This window comes from Heptranchias perlo, chromosome 35 (assembly GCF_035084215.1).
Source record: "Heptranchias perlo isolate sHepPer1 chromosome 35, sHepPer1.hap1, whole genome shotgun sequence".
NCBI classification, from domain to species: Eukaryota; Metazoa; Chordata; class Chondrichthyes; order Hexanchiformes; family Hexanchidae; genus Heptranchias; species Heptranchias perlo.
In genome coordinates this window covers 11,328,064-11,343,281 of record NC_090359.1, presented here as the reverse complement: position 1 = coordinate 11,343,281, position 15,218 = coordinate 11,328,064, and the positions used below count along the sequence as shown (strand labels likewise).

The 15,218-nt window shown below is 46.8% G+C and overlaps 1 protein-coding gene and 1 non-coding gene across 2 annotated transcripts in view; one reads left to right on the top strand and one right to left on the bottom strand.

The window, feature by feature from the left end:
- Positions 1-15,218, top strand: part of LOC137302345 (zona pellucida sperm-binding protein 3-like) — a 1,023,493-nt gene that overhangs the window by 371,767 nt on the left and 636,508 nt on the right. The gene's annotated exons all lie outside the window — the stretch shown is intronic.
- Positions 6,797-6,878, bottom strand: trnal-aag (transfer RNA leucine (anticodon AAG)). The gene has a single exon. It is a non-coding gene; the product is annotated as a tRNA-Leu (tRNA).

Here is a 15,218-nt window from a genome sequence, read left to right as displayed (position 1 = left end):
CCGCCCCAACTTGTAAATTTGCACCTTTCAACCGCCATTCGCAGCTCTGTCGCGCTGCCCATCGCTCACGCAACTCAACTGCTGAGAGAAAAGAGCCAACAAGCATCAAAACAAAAACCAGTTGTTCAGTTACCATCCCCTGGATCACAAGATTCCCCAAGTAAATTGCGTGAACAATCGGGCGGCTGTCTTTCCAGAGACCAGCCCTGCTTTCGTCGTGTTTGTCTGTCGAGCGGTCACGCAGATCGAAATGTATCGACTGGTTTCAAGGCACAAATGAACATTGGTGTGAATGGGACATGTGCCCAATAGAAACAGCGGTCGGAGCAGAACAAACTTAAAGGCGTGAGATCGTGAAAGTGAATGTTAGAGTCGGCAATGCTGCAGGAAAGTGTCCATGAAATGGAAGGAGGAAAGTAAAGGCGGCCTATTGATTGTGGAAGGAAGAAAAAGCTGGGAGAAGAGGCGGGTTTGAACTGTGGAACATCAAGCACAGGCATGTGAGAGTGCTGGGATTTGATGGAATAAATAGGTTTTCGCCACCAACAAAAAATATTTTTTATGTGTGAAAGATTAATATATTATTACATTATATTTGCAAGCGCGGTAGAGAACAAAAGAAGCAGAGTTCACTATGCCGTGACTCGGATTCGAACCGAGGTTGCTGCGACCACAACGCAGAGTACGAACCACTATACGATCACGGCGCCACACCTCAGCTGTGATAATTACTCCCGAACCGCAGCAATAGCACGCACCGCACTGCTTTATAAAGAAGGATTTTGGTGTCGAGGCCAAAACAAGCAGCGCCTCAAATTGTGTCAGAATAGCGGTCCAGCCCCTCCCACGGCCCATCCTTTAAATATCCACCCAGCAATTTCACCAGTGCTGGTTTCATCAACTTGTGCTTCTTTTTAATTTGTTCTCGGTATTATCTGTCCTGACCCTTTACTTGGCCCACTCGAATCCCAGAATCATAGAAAGGCTGCAGCACGGAAGAGGCCATTCGGCCCATCGAGTCCCCGGCGGCTCCATGCAAGAGCAATCCAGCTGGTCCCACTCCCCCGCCCTGTTCCGGTAGCCCTGCAATTCTTTTCCTTTCAAGTACTTATCCAGTTCCCTTTTGAAGGCCATGATTGAATCTGCCTCCACCAACCCCCTCGGGCAGTGCATTCCAGATCCTAACCACTCACTGTGTAAGAAAGTTTTTCCTCATGTCACCTTTGGTTCTTTTGCCAATCACCTTAAATCTATGTCCTCGGGTGCTTGACCCTTCCCCCAATGGGAACAGTTTCTCTCTATCGAATCTGTCTGGATCCTTCATGATTTTGAATACCTCGATCAAATCTCCTCTCCACCTTCTCTGTTCCAAGGAGAACAGCACCAGCTTTTCCAGTCTGTCCACGTAACGAAAGTCCCTAATCCCTGGAATCATTCTTGTAAATCTCTTCTGCACCCTCTCTAAGGCCATCAGATCTTTCCTAAAGTGCGGTGTCCAGAACTGGACACAATGCTCCAGTTGTGGCCAAACCACTGTTTTATAAAGGTTCATCATGACTGCCATAATTTTTTCTCGATGCCTCTATTTATAAATTCCAGGATCCCGTATGCTTTTTTATCGGCTTTCTCAACCTGCCTTGTCACCTTTAATGATTTGTGCACATATACCCCTAGATCTCTCTGTTCCTGTACCCTTTTTAGAGTTGTGCCCTCTAGTTTATTTTGCCTCTCCTCGTTCTTCCGACCGAAATTAATCACGTCGCATTTTTCTGGGTTAAATTTCATCTGCCACGTGTCCGCCCATGCCACCAGACTGTCTATATCCCCTTGAAGTCTATCACTATCCTACTCACTGGTCACTCCCTTCCAGCTTTTGTGTCATCTGCAAATTTTGAAATTGTGCTCTGAACACCCAAGTCCAAGTCATTAATATATATCAAGAAAAGCAGTAGTCCCAGCACCGACTACACGGCATCTACAAATTTGTCCAATGCCCCTAGAGTGAAGCGGGATCACTTTTCACTCGTAAACCAGCAACCCTGATGTTAAAATCATCTGCCAGAGAAAGACGTGATTTCAGCGCGGTGACACTGGGCCAGAGTAAAGTTCAGTTAATGTGATTGCCGAGTGGCGAGGGAGTCAAAGGATATGGGGAAAAGGCGGAAAAGTGGAGTTGAGGTAAAAATAAGATCAGCCATGATCTCATTAAATGGTGGAGCAGGCTCGAAGGGCCAAATGGCCGACTCCTGCTCCTATCTCTTATGGTCTTATGAACTTCTGGTGGGGAGAGGGTGGATTTGGAACTCCTGTGCAGCTGCTTTGCGCAGGTAACACGACTTGTTACAAACTAAACCATTAATTCACCGAGCTAAAGTTTGAGGTTGCAGCGACAAGAACCTGATTACATTAATTACAGGAAACTAATGAAACTCTGTAAAAGATGAATAATTGTTGTAATCGCCATTAATCAACCGATAACTTTCTGCTGCAGACTGACAGAAACACTGACATGGACACTGGGTGAGAGAGAAACTTTAATCAGTTTCAACAACAACAACTACTAATACAACGTCCATTTATATCACACATTTAACGTCGTGAAACGTCCCAAGGGGCTTCACAGGAGCTTTTTTAAACAAAATTTGACCCCGAGCCACAGAAGGAGATATTAGAACCAAAATACTGCGGATGCTGGAAATCTGAAATAAAAACAGAAAATGCTGGAAATAGTCAGCAAGTCAGGCAGCGTCTGTGGAGAGAGAAACAGAGTTAACGTTTCAGGTCGATGACCCTTCGTCAGAAATGGAAAAAGTTGAAGATTAAACAGTTTTTCAGCAAGTACAGAGTCAGGAAAATGGATGGGGGAGGAAGGGGAGGGGAGGAAAGAACAAAAGGGAAGGTCTCTGATAGGGTGGAGGGCAGGAGTGATTAAATAACAAAAGGGATGATGGTGCAAGTCAAGGAGGGTGGTAATGGGACAATTAAAGAAACAAAAGATGGGTCTAGAGGAGCTGTAAATGGCAACATTAGAACCATAACCAGCACTTGGTCTCCGAAAAAATGTGAGCAGTGTTTATGTTCTCGAGTTGTTGAAATCAATGTTGACGTCAGAAGGTTGTAAAGAGACTAATCGAAAGATGAGGTGCTGTTTCTCGAGCTTCCGTTGAGCATCATTGGAACAGTGTAAGAGGCCGAGGACAGAGAGGTCAGAGTGGGAGTGGGACGGGGAATTAAAATGGCAAATGACCGGCAGGTCAGGGTCAAGCTTGTGGACTGTGCAGAAGTGTTCAGCAAAGCGATCACCCAATCTGCGTTTGGTCGCCCCAATGTAGAGGAGGCCGCATTGCGAGCAGTGAACACAGTACATTAAATTGAAAGAAGTACAAGTAAATTACTGTTGCATCTGGAAGGAATGTTTGGGGCCCTGGGAGGTGGGAAGGGAGGAGGTGAAAGGGCAGGAGTTGCATGGGAAGGTGCGGTGGGAGGAGAGCGGGTGTTGGGGGTGATGGAAGAGTGGGCCAGGGTGTTGAGGAGGGAGCAGTCGCTTCAGAATGTTGAAAGGGGAATGGAGGGGGTGTTGTGTTTGGTGGTGGCATTCCGCTGGAGGTGGTTGAAATGGGGGAAGATGGTACGTTGAATGTAGAGGCTGGTGGGGTGGAAAGGAAGGACAAGAGGAACCCTGTCATGGTTCTGGGAGGGAGGGGGTGAGGGCAGAAGTGGAGGAAATGGGACGGACACGGTCAAGGGCCCTGTTAACTACAGTGGAGGGGAATCATCGGTTGAGGAGAAAGGAAGACTTATCGGAAGCACTGGTGTGGAAGGCGGCATCGTCAGAACAGATGTGATGGAGACAGAGAAACTGGGAGAAGGGAATAGAGTCCTTACTGGAAGCGGAGTGGGTGGAAGTGTAATCAAGGTAGCTGTGAGGGTCGGTGGGCTTATAATAGATATTGGTTGACAGCCTATCCGCGGAAATGGAGATAGAGAGGTCGAGGAAGGGAAGGGAAGATTCGGAGATGGACCGTGTGAAGGCGAGGGAAGGGTGGAAATTGGAAGCAACCTTGATGACATTTCCCAGTTCAGGGCGGGAGCAGGAAACGGCATCGATACAGTCATCAATGTACCAGAAAAAGAGGTGAGGGAGGGGAGCTGAGTAGGACTGGAACAAAGAATGTTCCACGTATCCCACAAAAAAGGGAGGCATAGCTAGGACCCATAAGGGTTCCCATAGCAACACCTTTTATTTGGAGGAAGTGAGTGGAGTCAAAGGAGAAGTTGTTCAATGTAAGAACAAGTTCAGCCAGGCAGAGGAGGGTGGTGGATGGAGACTGGTTGCGTCTTCGTTCAAGGAAGAGGCAGAGAGCCCGCAGGACGCCCTGGAGGGAGATGGAGGTGTCGACGGACTGGACGTCCACAGAAAAAAAGGAGACAGTTAGGGCTGGGCAACTGGAAACTGTTTAAGTGGCGGAGGATGTCGGAAGAGTCATGGATGTAGGTCGGAATAGACTGGAGGAGGGGAGAGAAAATAGAGTCGAGATAGGAAGAAATTGGTTCCGTGGGACGAGAACAGGCTGAGACGATGGATCTACCAGGGCAGTCTTGTTTGTAGATCTTGGGAAGGAGGTTGAAGTGGGCTGTGCGGGGTTGGGAGACTGTGAGGTTGGAGGCCGTGGGGGGAAGATCTCCAGAGGAGGCGGTCAGTGATGGCTTGATGTTCGGTGGTGGGGTCATGGTCCAGGGGAAGGTAGGAGGAGGTATCGGAGAGTTGGCGTTCAGCCTCCACTAGGTAGAGGTCGACTCACCTCACAACAACAACAGAGCCGCCCTTGTCAGCAGGTTTAATGACAATGTCAGGATCGGACTCGAGAGAACGGAGTGCTGCGAGTTCAGAGGGAGGGAGGTCAGAGTGAGTGAGGGGAGTAAAGAAATTGAGACGGTCGATGTCACGCTGGCAGTTCCCAATGAAAAGTTCAAGAGAGGGTAAGAGGATAGAGGGAGGGGTTCAGGTGGAACGGGAATTCTGAAGATGGGAGAAAGGGTCCGCTGTGCGGGGGGAAGACTCCTGGCCAAAGAAATGGGCGCGGAGGTGAAGGTGATGGAAGAAGAGCTCAGCATCGAGTCCAGCTCAAAACCCATTGAGGTGGGGGCGTAAGGGGATGACGCTGAGGCTTTTACTGAGGACTGACGTTCGGTGTCAGAGAGGGGAAGGTCAGGGGGAATGGTGAAAACACGACAAAGAGATTGGAGGGAGGGATGGGGTCAGAGGAAAGTGAAGGGGAAGAAGGATCGGGAGAGGTGTTGGTATCTAAGAGTTGTTGAAACTTGCGGTCCTTGACACCTGAAAGGAAGGAAAAAAGTTTTTTTCATTAAAGCGCCGGATGAGGCGAAGGATGAAATGGAACTGCGGACCAGGACAGCTCTGAAGTAGAGAGTGTCGGTGCTGCTGAAGAGAGAGTGTTTGATCAGGTTTCTACTAAAACTCACTTTCACAGACACATCTCCTTCCTCAGCAACTGTGTCCGGCTCCGACTTATTCCACGTGGATTCCAACTTAAATCCCACCCTTCATGTTTCGGATCCGCCCATGATTCCAGATATCTCCATGATATTCAGCGTTCCTCCAACCACTGCTCCCGCCGCTTCCTGAGATCCACGCTCAACGCCACGCACCGTCACATGCTCACTCTCGACCTCTCTCTCCACGCATGGTTTTTATCCCATCCGCGATATTATTGCATTTACCGTTTGATGTGTTGGTTCCTTCATTATATTCATCCAGAAGTCCTGGGTTTCAGTCCAATCCGAAGCCACGGTGGATGAATTTTGCATTGCCCGGTGAAGTCTGCTCAAATCAGCAAAGTCCTGATTGGTGCCCGGAGGTGTTGCGAGTGTAAGATGTGAATAACGTGAAGTATCAATCAAAGTGCACAATAACGCCCCGGTAATGCGAGTATCTCTCATCGGATATTACTGCACCGCCCCAACTTGCCAAATGTGCACCTTTCAGCCACCATTCCAAGCTCTGCAGCGCTGCCCGTCGCTCACGCAACTCAACTGCTGAGAGAAAAGAGCCAACAAGCATCAAAACAAAAAACAGTTCTTCACTTACCATCCCCTGGATCACAAGATTCCCCAAGTGAATTTCGTCAACAATCGGGCGGCTGTCTTTCCAGAGACCAGCCCTGCTTTCGTCGTGTTTGTCTGTCGAGCGGTCACGCAGATCGAAATGTATCGACTGGTTTCAAGGCACAAATGAACATTGGTGCGAATGGGACATGTGCCCAATAGAAACAGCGGTCGTAGCAGAACAAACTTACAGGCGTTAAATTGTAAAAGTGATTGTTCGAGTCGGCAATGCCTCAGGATGTGCCCATGAAATGGAAGGAGGAAAGTAAAGGAGGCCTATTGATTGTGGAAGGAAGAAAAATCTGGGAGAACAGGTGGGTTTGAACTGTGGAACATCAAGTGCAGGCATGTGAGAGTGCTGGGATTTGTCAGAACAAATAGGTTTCCGCCAGCAACAAAAAATATTTCTTTCATGTGCTAAAGATTGATTTCTTGCTGCATTCTATTAGCAAATGTGGCAAAGGATGAAAGACGTAATTGAAACAGAATTGAAACTCGTATTCGAGCCGAAATTACTGCGATCATAACGCAGAGAATGAACCACGATAGGATCACGGCAACGAACATCAGGTGGGGCAGTCGTGCCCGAACAAGAGCAATGTCGCGCACGGTGCTGCTTGGAAAAGAAGGATGTTTGGTCATCTGGTTAAAAAACATGCACTTTAAATTCTGGCAGTGGTGGGATTCGAACCCACGCCCCCGAAGAGACTGGAGCCTTAATCCAGCGCCTTAGACCGGTCGGCCACACTACCACCTAATACTAATGTGTTCAGCATCTGCTATCTGGTGATTGAAATGTGGTTTTCTTGCTTTTTGACCTTTGAATCCAGGATTTTCCATTGAACGAATAAAATAAATGGGCTTTCTGAGCAATGTTCATTCGACGAGGTGGCCGAGTGGTTGAGGTTATGGTCTGTTTATCCATTGTGCTCTGCACGCATGGTTTTGTATCCCATCCGCGCCATTATTGCATTTACCGTTTGATGTGTTGGTTTCTTCCTTATATTCAATCAGAAGTCTTGGGCCTCGGTCCAATCCGAAGCCACGGTGGATGAATTTTGCATTGCTCGCTGAACTCTGCTCAAATCAACAAAGTCCTGATTGGCGCCCGGAGGTGTTGCGAGTGTCAGATGTGAATAACGTGAAGTATCAATCAAAGTGCACAATGACGCCCCGGTAAAGCGAGTATCTCCCCACAGATACTGCGATTTATTTATTTATGCAACTGTCATTTGCAAAAGAAACAAATGTATTTTTTGTATATCTTTACAAGTAATGAAAACCCCATTTTGACCAATTCCTTGTTACTGTCGTGCTGAGTATCCCCGCCTTTCCCCTGGGAGACTGGTGTTCCATTCTCTGATGAGGATGTTATTGCTGCCTTGAAAAGTTTCACTTTCATTTATCTGTAATATTGGATGTGGAAAATACAATGAAAAACTGACTCGGCCTTGCCCACTTCCAAAATTTGATTTCACAGCGATTTTCAAATCTGCTCTCTGCCTCACTTTTCAGCTCGATGTGAGAACCACAGTAATAGGCAAGAAATAAAACGGAGAATCGCGCTGTGAACAGACCGGGTCTCAGTCACCAGCCCGAAACAGAGAGAGGCGGACCGACAGAGAGAGGAACGGAGAGAGACAACCATCTTCAGCCAGAAGTGCCGAGTGGATGATCCATCTCGGCCTCCTCACGAGATCCCCACCATCACAGAATCCAGTTTAACATCGAGGTGAAGAGTGACGCAGAGAGGAGATTTTAAAACCGCTGGAACATCAGCAAAATTAAAGTGAGGCAAGTGGGAGTCAACTCTGAGTCAGTTCCACACTGTATTTTCTGCAGATAAACAAAAGTGAAGCTTTCAAATGCGATAAAGTTATAAACTCCTCATCGGGGAATTGAACCCCGGTCTCCCGTGTGACAAGCAGGAGATACTCACCACTATACTAACGAGGAACTGCTATATTGAATGTACACTCATCCCAGATGGTGTTCGACATGCTTCATGTGTCAGTGCATTTCTTTTCACTGTTTATTTGATGACAGTTTGTTTAATTGTCCACGGGCCACTGTTGTAAGAACCTTTCACATTTCCATCTCTTTGTTAGACAACGAACAACTGACTCTGTCTTTCTTCTGTTCTTTCTTTCTCTCTTATCGTGGTGAGTTGCCCTGCCTTCGTCCGGGGTTTAATTCCCCGACAGGGGGGAAGCATTTTTAAGACGCCAACTTTTAATTTTATGTCCTCGGCTGTCTTCTTCTTACAAAACTACAGAGAAAAATAGAACAGAAAAAAAAATAAACAGGTGATTGTCACTATCAGAATATGATTGAACGGAGACGGCTGGATGCACGCTGTGTTACCGAGCGATCACTCATTGCGATTTTAACTGAGCAGTGGTTGAGGTGATAAATTTTAAATCCATCGTTAGATTTGCACCTTCACCGAGTTTAAAATGGGTTCCTCCGTGATATAAATAAACCGATAACAACCCCGAAACCCCAGCGGGTATATTTGTTCCAATACTGAGTGACGGTCTCAATTTCCATTGAAATTTTCAATCAGCAAATCCCAGCGGTCGTTATGAGTTTGACAAACTAATTTATGTACTTGACTGTTTCCTGGAAATGATCAAAATGGGGTTTTCCTTACCCATACAGATATATAAATAAACACATTCGGTCATTTCGCCAATGACAGTTGGATAAATAAATAAATCGCAGTATCTGTGGAGAGATACTCGCTTTCCCGGGGTGTCATTGTGCACTTTCATTGATACTTCACGTTATTCACATCTCACACTCGCAACACCTCAGGACTTTGCAGATTTGAGCAGAGTTCAGCGAGCAATGCAAAGTTCATCCACCGTGGCTTCGGATTGGACCGAGGCCCAGGACTTCTGGATGAAGACAAGGAAGGAACCAACACATCAAACGGTAAATGCAATAATGGCGCGGATGGGATAAAAGCCATGCGTGCAGAGCACAATGGATTAGGAATCCATCACCTCAACCACTCGGTCACCTCGTCGCATGAACATTGCTCAGAAAGTCCATTTATTTTATTCGTTCAATGGAAAATCCTCGACTCAAAGGTCAAAAAGCAAGAAAGCCGCATTTCAATCATTAGATAGCAAATTATGAGAAAAAACTATCAAATGGTAGCGTGGCCGAGCGATCTAAGGCGCTGGATTAAAATCCAGTCTCTGTAGAGATATGGGTTCCGATCCCACCGCTGCCAGAATTTAAAGTGCTTAATACTTTAACCACATCACCAAACATCCTTCTTTTCCAACCAGCACCGTGCGCGACATTGCTGTTGTTCGGGCACGACTGCCGCAGCTGATGTGCGTCGCCGTGATCGTATCCTGGTCCACACTCTGCGTTGTGGTCGCAGGAATCCGAGTTACAGTACAGTTTTGTTTACCGCTTTTGTCCTCTGCCACATTTGTGAATAGAATGCAGCAAGAAATCAATCTTCAGCACATGAAAGAAATTTTTTTTGTTGCTGGTGAAAACCTATCCATTCCTTCAAATCCCAGCACTCTCACATGCCTGGACTTGATGTTCCACAGTTCAAAACGGTCTGTTCTCCAGGCTTTTTCTTCCTTCCATAATCAATAGGCCGGCTTTCCTTTCCTCCTTGCATTTCAGGGACACTTTCCTGCGGCATTGCCGACTCTAACATTCACTTTCACGATCTTATTTGTTCTGCTACGACCGCTGTTTCTATCCCATTCTCACAGTTTTTCTTTCTCCGTCGCGTCTGTTCTGACGATGCCACTTTCCACAACACTACTTCTGATATGTCTTCATTTTTCCTCAACAGAGGATTCCCCTCCACTGCAGTTGACTTGGCCTCGACTGTGTCCGTCCTATTTCCTGCACTTCTGTCCTTATCCATTCCACTCCCTCCCAGAACCACGGTAGGTCCCCTTGTCCTTACCTTCCACCCCACCAGCCTCCACATTCAACGTATCATCCTCCGCCACTTCCACCATCACCACAAACATCTTCCCCTCCCCTCCCCTTTCAGCCTTCCGAAGGGACCGCTCCCTCCAGGAAACCCTGGTCCACTCTTCCATCACCCCCAACACTCGCTCTCCTCCCCTCGGCACCTTCCCATGCGAGTGCAGGAGATGCAACACCTGCCCTTTCACCTCCTCCCTTCCCACCTTCCAGGGCCCCAAACATTCCTTCCAGGTGAAACAGCGATTTATTTGTAATAGCTTTGCTGAACACCTCCGCTCAGTCCACAAGCGTGACCCTGAGCTTCCGGTCGCTTGCCATTTTAATTCCCGGTCCCACTCCCACTCTGACCTCTCTGTCCTCGGCCTCTTACTCCGTTCCAATGAAGCTCAACATAAGCTCGAGAAACAGCACCTCATCTTTCGATCAGGCTCTTTACAACCTTCTGAACTCAACATTGATTTCAATAACTTCAGATCATAAACACTGATCACATTTTTTCGGACAGCAAGTGCTGATTGTGGTTCAAATTTTGCCATTTACAGCTCCTCTGGACCCATCTTTTGTTTCTTTACTTGTCCCATTACCACCCTCCTTGCCTTGCACCATCATCCCTTTTGTCATTTAATCACTCCTGCCCTCCACCCTATCAGAGTCCTTCCCTTTTGTTCTTTCCTCCCCTCCCCTTCCTCCCCCATCCCTTTTCCTGACGCTGGACTTGCTTAAAAACTGTTTAATCTTCAACTTTTTCCATTTCTGACCAAGGGTCATCGACCTGAAAAGTTAACTCTGTTTCTCTCTCCACAGACGCTGCTTGACTTGCTGATTATTTACAGCATTTTCTGTTTTTATTTCAAATTTCCAGCATCGGCAGTATTTTGCTTCTGATATCTCCTTCTGTGGCTCGGGGTCAAATTTTGTTTAAAATCTCCTGTGAAGCGCCTTGGGACGTTTCGCTACGTTAATGGTGCTATTTAAATAGTTCGGGCAGAGTCTCACCCACTGACATGTGGTGCCGTGATCGTATTGTGGTTAGTACTCTGCGTTGTGGCCGCAGCAACCTCGGTTCGAATCCGAGTCACCGCATAGTGTGCGCTGCTTCTTTTGTTCTCTCCCACGCTTGCGAATATAATGCAACAATATATCAATATTTAATACATGAGAAAAACATTTTTTGTTGGTGGCGAAAACCTACTTATTCCATCAAATCCCAGCACTCTCACATGCCTGTACTTGATGTTCCACAGTTCAAACCCGCCTCTTCTCCCAGCTTTTTCTTCCTTCCACAATCAATAGGCCGCCTTTCCATTCCTCCTTCCATTTCATGGACACTTTCCTGCGGCATTGCCGACTCTAACATTCACTTTCACGATCTCATGCCTTTGAGTTTGTTCTGCTCCGACCGCTGTTTCTATTGGGCACATGTCCCATTCGCACCAATGTTCATTTGTGCCTTGAAACCAGTGGATACATTTCGATCTGCGTGACCGCTCGACAGACAAACACGACGACAGCAGGGCTGGTCTCTGGAAAGACAGCCGCCCGATTGTTCACGAAATTTACTTGGAGAATCTTGTGATCCAGGGGATGGTAACTGAAGAACTGGTTTTTGTTTTGATGCTTGTTGGCTCTTTTCTCTCAGCAGTTGAGTTGCGTGAGCGACGGGCAGCGCTGCAGAGCTGCGAATGGCGGTTGAAAGGTGCACATTTGGCAAGTTGGGGCGGTGCAGTAAGATCGGAAGTGTTCCGCCTTGATCTTAATAGTTCTGTTGAAGCCTGCCATTGAATCGAGTAGAGAATAAATGTAAAGAGCGCCTGTGGCGAAAAAAAGGGGTGATTACAGGCCATGAGCGGAAGGACTTTTGAATTCTCGTTGCGCAGGACGCTGTGTGCGGAAACGGCAGATTTTATAGCGCGTGTGTCGGAAAGTAAAGTTTGACCTTGTGTGTGAGAAGAGCACAAGAAAGTTGTGCCTTGAAGCTGCGCCCTTGAGGCAAGTTGCAGGTTGTCAGGAAAACTGCTCTTGTGAACGCCCAAAAATAATCCCAGAAATTGCTGGCAACACTCAGCAGGTCAGGAAACATCATTACACGGGCGTCATTGTTCACTTTGATTGATACTGAAGACCTGTACAAGATGGACGGGTTGCACCTCAACGGTGCTGGGACCAATGTCCCCTCAGGGATGTTACCCTTGTCTTATCAGCGAGCAATGCCGACCGTAATAGGGCCTTAGCTATTTACAATCTATATTAGTGTAATGTATTGAAGATCTCTGACGATACAAAGCATCTGTGAGGAGGACACAAATAGTCTGCAAAGGTTTATAGACAGGTTAAGTGAATGGGCAAGAAGGTGGAAGATGGAGTATAATGTGGGGAAATGTGAGGTTATTCACTTTAGTAGAAAGTATAGAAAAACAGAATATTTTTAAAATGATGAGCAACTATTAAATGTTCGTGTTCAGAGAGACTTGAGTGTCCTGGTATAAGAAACACAAAAAGTTAACATGTAGGTACAGCAAGCAATTAGGAAGGCAAATGAAATGTTGGCCTTTACTTCAAGGGTTTGGAATACATGAGTAAGGATTTTGTTGCAATTGTACAGGACTTTGGTGAGACCACAACTGGAATTACAGTTTTGGTCTCTTTATTTAAGAAAGGGTTCTCAGGACGTTTCGCGTTCACCACGGTCTGACGGCCTTGTGTTCGAAGGGGTTACTCCTCAGGAACTTCTACACCTGGGACAGATAGCGGGGAAAGGTCCAGCTCGACGGGACATCCTGCACCTGCTCGGCCAGCACAGCCAGACCCAGCCTTCTCAGTGTGTTGGCCAGGTAGAAACTCAGCACCTAGTGACACTTGGTAACTGCGTACTGGGGCTCTACACATATCCTGAGGCAGCCACACACAAAGGTGGCTGTCAGGATCAGAGCAGCATTGTAGACGCTCTTTCCCCATTTGTCTGGAAGCTTGTACATGGTGACCCTGCGGACACATTCTACCTTGGACCTCCAGGGAAAGTGGAGGATATCTCGGGTGACTGTGACGGCGGAGATTTGGGGAACGGGCCAGTGCTGGGTCATGTAGAGCAACACGGTGAGTACCTCACACCTTACCACCAGGTTCCTGCCGGTTATGGAGAGGGATCGCCCCACCCACATATCAAGCTTCTGTTTGGCCTTAGTGATCCGCTCCTCCCAGTTCTTTCTACCGGCCAGGGGCCCCTTGAACCAGATCCCCAAAACCTTCAGGTAGTCGGATCTGACAGTGAAGGGGACAAAGGACCGGGTCTCCCAACTGCCAAAGAACATGGCCTCACTCTTACTTTGGCTCACCCTGGCCCCCGAGGCCAGCTCGAAATGGATGCAGATGCCCATCAGTGTGTGGACCGACTGCTGGTCGGAGCAGTTGAAGTGAATTTAATAACGAGCGGTCAATCTGCGAGGCCAGTTTTACGCCAGCTCGCCAAGCAGAAAATGTACCCAGAGAGTCTGCAATTATTCGTTCTGGGAACTGAAGTATATAGAAATTCAAGAGAATAACTTTTCTGAATTCAAACATTTCCAGTGACCAGAACCCCGACCACCTCCTGTGGAACAAACGGATTTGTGTTAACATTGCAGAGAATCCATTGGAAATCCACATTTTGAATTGACACATTCAGCATTGTACAAATTACGGATTGGTGTCGGTCATTCAAACATTACCTCAGACACTCGCTTTATTTCATCTTATTCATCTCTCCCCCACCGTGAGATAAATATCTAACCCTCTGACACCAAAATCAATGAGCGACATATGTTTTCATCACGTTCATCGCTAAGAACTAAGAGATCAGCATTAGTACAGCTGATTCAGACACTCTAAGAGGTCTCTTTTGGGCCTCTGTGAATGATCAATAAATGGATTGAAAAGGGCAGGTCAGTTAAAATCTGATTTTTTTCCCGTATTAACAAACAGCCAAGTGATTAGGAGATTCTAATTGCCAGTTTAGTGCAGATACCATGTGATGAGTTCAGCACTCACTCTTAAGCAAACTGAGAGCTGGTCTGTTTCTGGCTCTGTGATATTGGAAGGAGTGACTGGTTGTGTTTCAGAGGTCTGTGCTGTGCTGATGACTGGTGCAGAAAAAAACATCTTTGGGCTGAAATCTACACGTGATTCTTTGATGCCTCGTGCTTTTGAGCCTTTTGAACATCTGCTTTGCTCAGACAGCCTGTCATTGTTCTTCTTAGAGAAACAAATATATGGAAAATATACAATCCTAGAATCTCACAGCATGGAAGGAGGCCATTCGACCCATCGTGCCAATGCCAGCTCTTTGAAGGAGGTACCAATTACTCCCATTCCCGTGCTCTTTACCCATAAACTCTGCAATTTTTTTCCTTTTCAAGTATTTATCGAATTATCCTTTTAAAGTTACGATTGAATCTAGCTCCACCATCCTTTACGAACATACGAGTAGGCCATTCAGACCCTCGAGCCTGCTCTGCCATTTGATAAGCTCATGGCGATCTGATTGTGATCTCAACCTTACTTTCCCGTCTACCTACCAGATCCTTTGACTCCCTTGTTAAGCAGGAATCTATCTTACTCAGCCTTAAAAATATTCAACGATCCTGCCCCCACCGCTCTTTGGGGAAGGGAGTTCCACAGATTTACGATCCTGTGAGAGAAAAAAATGTGTCCTCATCTCCGTCTTAAATGGAGACCCCTTATTCTTAAACTGAGGGCCCTCGATCTAGACTCTCCCACAAGGGGAGACATCACCTCAGCATCTACCCCTTCTAGTCCCCTGAGATCACCTCTCATTCTTCTAAGCGCCAACTCCAACAGGCCCAACTTGTCCAACCTTTCCTCATAAAATAACTCCGTCATCCCAGGAATCAATCGAGTGAACTTTCTTTGAACCGCCTCCAAAGCAATTATTGTCCTTTCTTAAATAAGGAGACCAAAATTGCATACAGCATTCCAGATGTGATCTCACCAATGCTCTGTACAACTGTCGCAAAACATCTCTATTTTTATATTCCATTCCCCTTGCAATAAATGACAACATTCCATTTACCTTCCCAATCACTTGCTATACCTGCAATCCAACTTTTTGTGATTCATGTACTAGG